The sequence below is a fragment of the Camellia sinensis genome, chromosome 1 (assembly GCF_055761805.1).
Source record: "Camellia sinensis isolate YWXY chromosome 1, ASM5576180v1, whole genome shotgun sequence".
Taxonomy (NCBI): domain Eukaryota; kingdom Viridiplantae; phylum Streptophyta; class Magnoliopsida; order Ericales; family Theaceae; genus Camellia; species Camellia sinensis.
The window spans coordinates 178,529,303-178,538,896 of NC_138961.1; the positions used below are offsets into that span (position 1 = coordinate 178,529,303).

Here is a 9,594-nt window from a genome sequence, read left to right on the forward strand (position 1 = left end):
ATTTAAGATACTGAAAGATTTTAATTTCCAGGCAATAAATCTTAAACGTGTATGAACAAACATTTTAGCATCGGTGATAAGTTCATTTCAGGAATTCTAATTGGTCTTCATAGATATATCAACTATTAATTCTTCAATTGATAACAACCACCTTAGTGCATGAACATAATTCCTTTTCTTTTTCTTTTTTTCTGTTTTTTGGGGGTTGTAACAGAGTATTCGAGGTTTCCCTCCAACTTATCTCTAGGTACATGCTAATGATTGTGTGCATTTCTCAACAACTTTTCATTCTAGTGCTAATGATTGTGTGAATTTCTAGAACCATGTCCTAGATTTCTTGCTTTTTTAGCTCTCATGACGGATTTGCATTATGTATTTAACAATCTTTCCCTTATCAAGATTAATCTTGTAACTCCAACTCATGATTGCTTGACCGAATTCCACCATTTATTCTAAAGACAATTTACGTTAAAGAAAGTTTAATTTAATCTTGGGCAAATTACGACTGCAAGAGGAGTCTTTGTCTTCCATCTTTCTGTTTTAGGAGTGTTTGGTTTGGCTTATTTTGATTTGCTTTCTCTGGTATATTCTTTTTTATTCTTTTTTCTTTTGGCTATTGACTTTACAATTAATTGACTTTATTTCATATTTCAACCTAGTTGAGATGTGGTGTTTGGAGAAGTTGGTAAAAAATTAATTTTTTAATTTTTTGTGCTTTTTTTAACTTTTTTGTGTTAAAAAAAAACTAATTTTTTGTGACTTTTTTTGTAACTTTTTTTTTTTTGGTGTAAAAAAACTAAAAAGCTAAAAAATTAGCTTTTTTAACTTCTTTCCGGATAATGTTTTTTTGACTTTGCCTGTGATACTTTTTGTCTTGGTTTTTGGTGTTTTCTTTATGTAATTTGTTTGCACATCTAATACTTTTATTTTACATCAATGAATCTTTATTTTGCCGATCAAAAAAAAAATACAACGGTAGTTTTTTGTGTCATTTTAGCTCCTTTAATTTCAATTGGCACGATTTTAATCTTAAATTTATGACTTTGTTTCAATTCAGTCTAATTGATTGCAATTCTTAGCATTTTTTTTTTTATAAAAAATATGCACATAAGTGTTATATGCCATATTATTTAGTGGGTGTTTGAGAAGTTGCTATTTTAGTAGGCTATTTTAATTTTTGGTTATTTTAGTAGGCTAAAATTTTTGTGTTTGGAAAGATAATTGAATTTTTTTGTAGTTAGATGTGCTATTTGTGAGAGAAAAAAGGAAAATGATTATGGGTGTTATTTTAGCCTATTTTATCTTTTTGTGAATTTTAACCTAAAATAGGCTGAAATAACCCTGGCCAAACACCCCCTTAGGATAAAATTATAAATCTACTCCACTCATTGAGTGTTATCTAGTGATAATTTTTCTTAAAAAACACTAATGATATCATCAATTGGACGAAATTGACGCAAAATGTAAAATTAAGAATAAAAATTAAGTCCATTGAGAGTGTAGACACTAAAATGACACAAAAAGTAAAATATAAAAACTATCAATATTTACCTTCTAATCTTTTATGATATTGGACATTGCACTCACAAGTTTGTTTTTAAAACTATAATAGAGAGTGATATTTACGAATGTAATAATGGGCCGGCTCGGTCCAAGCGGGCTTCATGGGCTCCCGCCTTTCCGGTCCATGGGCCAAAAAGTGGGGCCTAGGCCCAAGCCCAAGCCCAAGCCCACTCATAATAGGGCCTAAGGACTTAGCTTGGGCCTAAGGCCTGGGTCGCGGGCCATGGGCAGGGCCTAGTCAGGCTTCTTTTTTTTTTTTAAGTATTAGGAATAAAAAATTAAAAATAATTATACTAGAATATTTTGATTAAGATTAACGAGATGTTTTGTTTGTTATGCAATGTTTCATGATGATATTTAAATTTAATTATGTATAATTTATATTTTTTTAATTATGAACTTATAACTAAAAAAGTATGCAATTATGTAATTTTTTTTAATTTCAAAATGAATAATTTTATATATAAGAAAATGAAACTTTAAATATTACAATATTAAATTATTTATATAACATTTATTGAATGAATAATTTTTATTCCAAAATGAAATAAAATATTACAAAAATTGATATTATTAAATAAATTAGGTGTAAATTACTGATGATGGTAGAGGAATTTCATCACTAAAAGTCAAGTATATCCCAACTAGGTTGGCACTTACTAGTCTACCAATCATTTGCATTATACTCTACCTCAATAATCTTATACAAAAAAAAAAAAAGAATGAAATGAAATAGTAAAAAACAAATTGTTGATCAATCATCGGAGGAGACAGACATTTCAGTCGTGTTGCCCGAGGATATGTCATCCAAATCATTTTGAATTCACTCATTTTCACTATAATTTTGTCTTCTTGTAAGCGCATTGATATGATCTTTGGATATCATCAGTGCCTATGATCTTTGGATATTATCAGTGCCTCAACCATTTCGAGTGAAAGCATGCTTCGGTAATTGCTCAACACCCGTCCACCTGCACTAAAAGCTGTTTCCAAAGCAACTGTAGAAATAGGAACGGTTAGTATATAACGGGCCATCTTTAAAACCACAGGCCACATAGTTTCATTTTGTTTCCACCATTCCAAAATGTCAAAATCATCAGAATGATCTATTGATGGGCTTTCCAAATAACGTTGTAGTTCAGAATTACTTACACTTGTATGTTGAAACATTCTTCTACTTTTTATTGCTGAAAAAACACTTAATCTCCTACCATGAGATGAGATTGCTAGTCTAGTGTGTGTAACTGTATTTACAGATGCAGTTGCCATGTATTCTTCAAATAATTTGTTGCATGTTTGCATAATAGGGGCAAATTGTGTTTGATCAGCGAAAATACACTCTAAAAATTCTTGTAAACTAATTTCTTTACACCTAGGATCAATTATTATGGCTAAACCTAATAGATGAGGCAAATGGTCAAAATATTTATCACATTTTTTTTTTTATTGAAGTAATAATGGTTATATAATATTCATTACCCATATATTTTATGAAAACTTTAATTATTTCTACTAGCATATGTAAAATAAATGGTGAAGCAGGAATATATATATATATATATATATATAAGAAAATAATTTTGTTGAAGTATCAAAAACTTTTAAAAAAATCTTTATACAAGAATACTTGGAGCCAATTAAGTTCGGTGGGAGTCAGTACTCCTTTTATTGATGTTGTTGCAAAAAATAAATCTATTGCTCTTTTTTGTTTACAAGATGTTTTTAACATATTATATGTTGAATTCTACCTACTATCTACATCTAAAATTAATTTTCTAAATGGTATATTTTCTCGTTGACAAATTTTTCTATATTCCGAAATTCGATTACCAGAAGACATAATAGTAACAATTACATTTTTTATTACAAGTACAGAAGTTTCGTATATATGCATTGCTTCTTTAACAATTAAATTGAAAATAAGGGCACAACAACGAATATGAAATAAATCACCATCAACAAGTAATTGTAAAGTTGATTTTAAATGGACTACAGTTTGATTATAATATGATGCATTATCTAAACTAATTGTAAATATTTTATTTTGTAAAGCCCACTCGTATAATGCATTTCTTATTTCAACCAAGAGAATGACCAGTGTATGGAAGTTCAACTAATTTAAATAAAATAATTCTTTTATTTAATTTCCAATTATTATCAATAAAATGTGAAGCGATACATTGATATTCAAAACCATTATTTGACCACAGATTAGTTGTTAAACAAACTCTTCCATTCAAATTTTTAAAGATGTCAAATAATTCGCTTTTAACATCCTCAATTTTTTTTTAAAATCCTATTTCTAGTAGTATTTCTTGAAAAACTTTGATATTGCGGTGCAAAACTTTGATGAATCATTTCTGTAAAATCGGGACATTCACTAGTAGTAAAAGGTTGTTCTTTTTTAATAATATAATCAATTACAGAATTTTGTGCACGTATAGGATCATATGAAAATATTTGTAAATTGCCAGTTAATGAAACAACTAATTGCATTTGACTTTGAATATCAAGTTGTTGACTTTGTAAATATTTGTTAGCATATTTTTTTAGATGACTAGTACCCCCTGCAGATGCAGCACTAAGTAAATGTGCATAGTATTTACATTTTGCTTTAAATGTAATTGTACCATCAGAATTATTTATAGATATTTTTTCAAAATGTTCCTAAATACTACTACTTCTGCTCCTAGATGATGTTCTAACTGTTGAAAGAGGGATATTAAAAGGAGAATCAACAGATTCATGTTGTGTAGTATATGTATCAACATCAACATAAACATAAACATTAGGCATATTAGGATCTATAATAATGTAAGTAAAACAATATATAAGAATTAACAATTAATTTAAATAATGTGTAAATACAATCAGTAAAAAATAATAATTAATATATGTGCACAAATAATTAATAAAAAAAAATGAGTAGTTAATAAATTTAATTAAACTAATTAATATTATCGACTAGTGAATGCAATACAGAAATTTGCTTCTTCTGATAATTGAGAGTTGAGAGAGATTGAAAGTTTAGGAGAGATTGAGAGAGTTTAAGAGAGAAAAAAAGAGAATTATTTGTTGTGAGATTTATTTTGAAAAATAAAAGATATTTATAGTAATTTTAATTATAACCGTTTGTATATTACCGTTTGAAACTTGAATTCAGTGATTGATGAGGATAGGCTAGTAACAGCCAGCCACTGACCCAGCAGTGTTAGTGACCATTTCTTTCTATTTATCTCTCTAAGACTCTTTCCTTCTTCTACGGATTGCTGTCAAAATAATGTAAGTTTATAACTTAACATATATCATATGAATATAGGATAAGGCTTCATAGGTACTGTTGGGCCCTGGGGGTCCACTACGGGTCCCGTTTTCATAATCGAAATCGTTAAATGTGTAGAATTCATCTAGTATTATATGTCTGTAAAAAATTACATTGATCGAATATCGATAGCTACCTGATTGGATTAGTTTTTTGTCAACTATTAATTTGTTCACCGTCCATTTTTTTGAAACAAAACTGATATGATAGTTATCGATATCCGATCAACGTGATTTTTTACAGTTATATAGTATTCAACGAGTTCTACAGATTGATGGTTCAAATTATTAAAACGGGACCAGTGACGGGGCCCACGACCCAACGTCATTGTCCTAAATATCATGTGCATCCACCTTATTATTTGTACCACGGACATGGTCCATCATCATTGCAGTGCAGTCTGCCGATTGATTAAACATGTATATATATATATATATCTATCAAACTAAGAGCATGTATATATACAAATATATATATATATATATATATATATATATATATATATATATATATATCACTGTAAATTAACCAAATAAGTATATAATTCTTTTTTAAAATTTGTGTTTAAAAAATCATAACCCAACGCAGTTTAGTTTGATTTTATTTTAATAAATTATTATTATTTTTTGTTTTTATTTTTGAATTATTAATATTATTTATTTAAGGGAAAATCGGTCTAGGGTCCCTCTCCCACTTTTCGTAATGGAAGAGGTCCACAAAATTATATTATGATGTCTAAGGTCCGTACAGAGAAATTTCATATCCCTCACCCTTCAAACCTCCATAAACCAATTCGATGATTTGTCTCTCCATTCTAGAGAGAGAATCTAGAGAGAGAGAGCGCCATAGTTGCATTGCAGATCTGTTGAACAGACATGGAGGCTGCCTACTTCAATGATTCTCAACGTGAGGCAACAAACGATGATGGTGTAATTGCTGGACTCAATGTAATGCGTATCATCAATGAACCCACTGCCGCTCCTTCTTGGCAGCCTCTCGGATCAGATTATCGAAGAAATCTTCGATTGTTATCAGACATATTCACCCCCACATGTATTGACTTTGCCCAATTCCAGTATGGCGTCCCAGAAGTCCATCATCCACCGAACCTCATTTTAGAGAGAGAATCTAGAGAGAGAGAGAGCGCCATAGTTGCATTGCAGAGCTGTTGAACAGACATGGAGGCTGCCTACTTCAATGATTCTCAACGTCAGGCAACAAAGGATGATGGTGTTATTGCTGGACTCAATGTGATGCGTATCATCAATGAACCTACTGCCGCTGCCAGGCGTCCATACACGATTGCTTGAACACTGGCCATTAGTTTCGCTATCTCTCGACCTGAGAAGCCTTCTGTCTTCTTGGCAGCCTCTCGGATCAGATCATCGAAGAAATCTTCTATTGTTATCAGACATATTCTCCCCCACATGTATTGACTCTGCCCAACTCCAGTATGGCGTCCCATAAGTCCATCATCCACCGAACCTCATTCTTCGAATCTACGAATCTCTCACTCCTCCACCACTATAAATGAGATTGAAAAACATTTTAGAGACAAACCGAGAACAAGACAGAGTCTCTATATACAAACCCATGCCAATTTCAGACCCTTGGCCTCATTTTTAGCAAACTCATTTTCTATAAACAAGAAAGGGACAAATTGAGAGTGTGAATCTGAGGAGTTCTTACTTTAAAAACCCTGAAAGCTCTGAAAATTGAAAGCACTTTGCGTATACACTGACTTTTCCATCTCTTTGCGAATTTCTCTGGGTTTGGGAAATTTATTTGGTTTAAGTGAATTTCTTTGGGTTTGGAGAAGAGAAATTTCTCTGGAGAGAATGGAAGGCCAGAGAAATTTTCTCTAGATGGCCAGAGAAAATCACAGGGATGAGTATGTGATTTAGTTAGAGAAATTTGGAAATTTCTCTGTGCAGTCACCAGAGAAATTCTCTGTGAACCAGAATTCTCTGTGAAGTTCACAGAGAATTCTCTGTGAAATTTGATATTTGATTCTACAAAATTCAGGTTGTAGAGTTGGTAATAATTGTTGATTTTGCTAAATTCGACGTCACAGAGAAAATTGGTGCAGGGACTTACCTTCCCTAGACTTTCCATTGCAAATTTCTCTGGTCTTCCCTTCTCTCCAGAGAAATTTTTTTCTCTGGCCTTCTGTATATTTCCCACTCTCCATTAGAATTAGGTAAGGATAGATATACCCTGAAGAATTTGTAGATAAGTACAACAAAAATTTATTGAATTCATTCAAAGAAAATGATAGGAATTTCCCAAACAAATTGTAGAAATTCTGAATCAATATCAACAATATAGCATATTCAAACAAGATGAAGCACATTACAATTTCTCTAGAGAGAAGGGAAATTTCTTTGGAGAGAATGGAAGGCCAGAGAAATTTACAGTGGGAATTCTAGGGAATGTTAGAGAAATTGGAAAGTCCAGAGAAATTCTTCCCAGAATTTCTCTGGACCAATTTTCTCTTTGAAGTTGAATTTTCTCTGGAAGTCTAGGGAATGACTTCTTCTCTTTCTTATCTATGCTAAGGTATGGCAAAATCTTACTATCAACCACCTCATCTTGTTGAACTTGATCTATAAAGAGCACTAGGATTAGCAAACAGAATTTTGATAGTAACCCTTCATGAAAAGATATTTGTAAGAGAACATATAAAATGCACGATGATGTAGAGTTTCCTGGATTGTGTGAATTTTCTCTGAACTATCTGAATTTTCTCTGGATGTCTAAGTTTTCTCTGGACTATCTGAATTTTCTCTAGATAAAGAGAATTTCTCTGGATGTCTGGAGAGAATTTCTCTGGAAAGTCCAGAAAAATTCTCTGGACCGAATTTTCTCTGGATCGAATTTTCTCTGGATTGATGTTGAAGGACCTTAGACATTATGAAAATATTGAGTGTCCTTTATACTATAAATTCTTAATATCAGGGACCTTAAAAAAAATCCCCCTTTATTTAATTGTATAAATTTTTTATTTTTACAAGATTGCTATTTTTTTTATAAGATCAATCTTTTTATTTATTTTTTTTTTAATTATTTAACCATTACAAGTTGTTTTTTATTTTTTAAAATTTGACCATTGAATATTGATATAAAGAGGGCCGGAGGGCCGGGCCGCCCGCAGGACCCGAATTTTTTTGGACCGAGCTAATGGGCCGGGGCTCTAAAGTGGACGGCCCAGGCCCAGGCCCAGGTCCAGGCCCAATGTACTGGATTGGACTTGGGCCCGGGCCGAAACAGGCCGGGCCCACTGCAGATTTCGAACCGCCCACAGATCTCCGACCATTTTTACACCCCTAGTGATATTGTGTAAACATTACAAAGAAAAATGATGTAAAGCATGTGTAATATGACGATAATATGAGAGGCCCATCAACCTTTATCAAAAGTAGAATAATTGACGGTGGATGAGCTTCAAAGTACAAATATAATAAATCTATTTCCAGTGCAATATAAGACTATCCACATGGCGTTGGCCTTGGCCTCTTGAGCAATCTCAACACTAGAAACTAAAGCTTGAAGAGGAAAAAAAGAAAAGAAAATAATTAATTCAATGGAGAAATTTGCTCAAGATTTGAAGGAGAGATTTCTTCATCTGGTTGAAGCCATCAGATCTTGCAAAACTGCTAAAGGTAAGGGCAATTATTTCAGTGTAATTGCCATTAAAACTGTATTTAAAAATTTTAGATTTATAGATGAAAAAAAATAGAAGAGAAAATTGAGTGAAATAGAAATCCTTGTTTTTTTCTTCACAAATCAAAATCTAAACATAGCCTTTCAGAAAGCACATTACTTTAATTTTCTTTATCTATTTTGTGCCTTCAAGTCTAGGAAATGAAATTGGAGAGGAAACCAATTTGAAGACTGTGAAGGTATGGTATTATTTATCTGTCTTGAATATTTTACCTTATGTTAGATTTTAAATTTGTTGAAGGAAAAGTAAAAGAAAGAAATTTGTGAAAAGAATTCAACTTTTAATCTTGTTATTGTTTTCTTTAAATTTCACAAATTTAAGATCTAAACACTACCTTAATGTTCATATGCAGAAAGTCAAGGTGCAATTTAGACAACTTAATATCACAACTGCAAGGGGTCCAACAACCGCAAAAGTGTCTGTAGGTGCTCCTCCTCAGACCGATTAAAGTTCAATCAAAGGCGATGTTTTTTTTCTGGATTAAGGTGATTGAGATTGTGAATATAATAAGATTGAGGGATGTGATTATTGGCGTGGTGATATTAAGTTAGAAATGTGTAAGATAAATGTATTTATTTGTATAGTAGTGTGATAATATTAATTGGTTTTGATTAAATCTATGAAACTACATAAAAACTTTCATTATGTAAAATATAGTTTTGTTATTTTGTAAATTGAGGACAAAACAGTCCTTAGATTAGTAATCCCAATCTCCTATGAAAATACTAATTCCACAATTTGGGGGGATTCATAGTCTATTCCTAGTTGTCATATTTGTACAATGAGGTGAGAATTTCGAGATACGATTAGGAATAGAAAATATATTAAGAATAAGAGAGCATGAATTTTATGAAAAATTATTTGTAACTATGGCACTACGTGACTCATCATTAATTGTCTTAATCTCAATTATTTTTCAATCACCAACATAAATATCAATACGTCTCACTTTTTTTACTAATCATATTTAGTTTTGAGGCATTAC

General features: G+C 31.5%; 1 long non-coding RNA gene across 1 annotated transcript; it reads left to right on the forward strand.

Moving 5' to 3' along the window:
- The first annotated feature begins 8,369 nt into the window (after window positions 1–8,369).
- LOC114313476 (uncharacterized) lies at window positions 8,370–9,283 on the forward strand. The gene is made up of 3 exons (XR_003647193.2): window positions 8,370–8,547; window positions 8,747–8,787; window positions 8,962–9,283. It is a non-coding gene; the product is annotated as an uncharacterized LOC114313476 (long non-coding RNA).
- The last annotated feature ends 311 nt before the right edge of the window (window positions 9,284–9,594 follow it).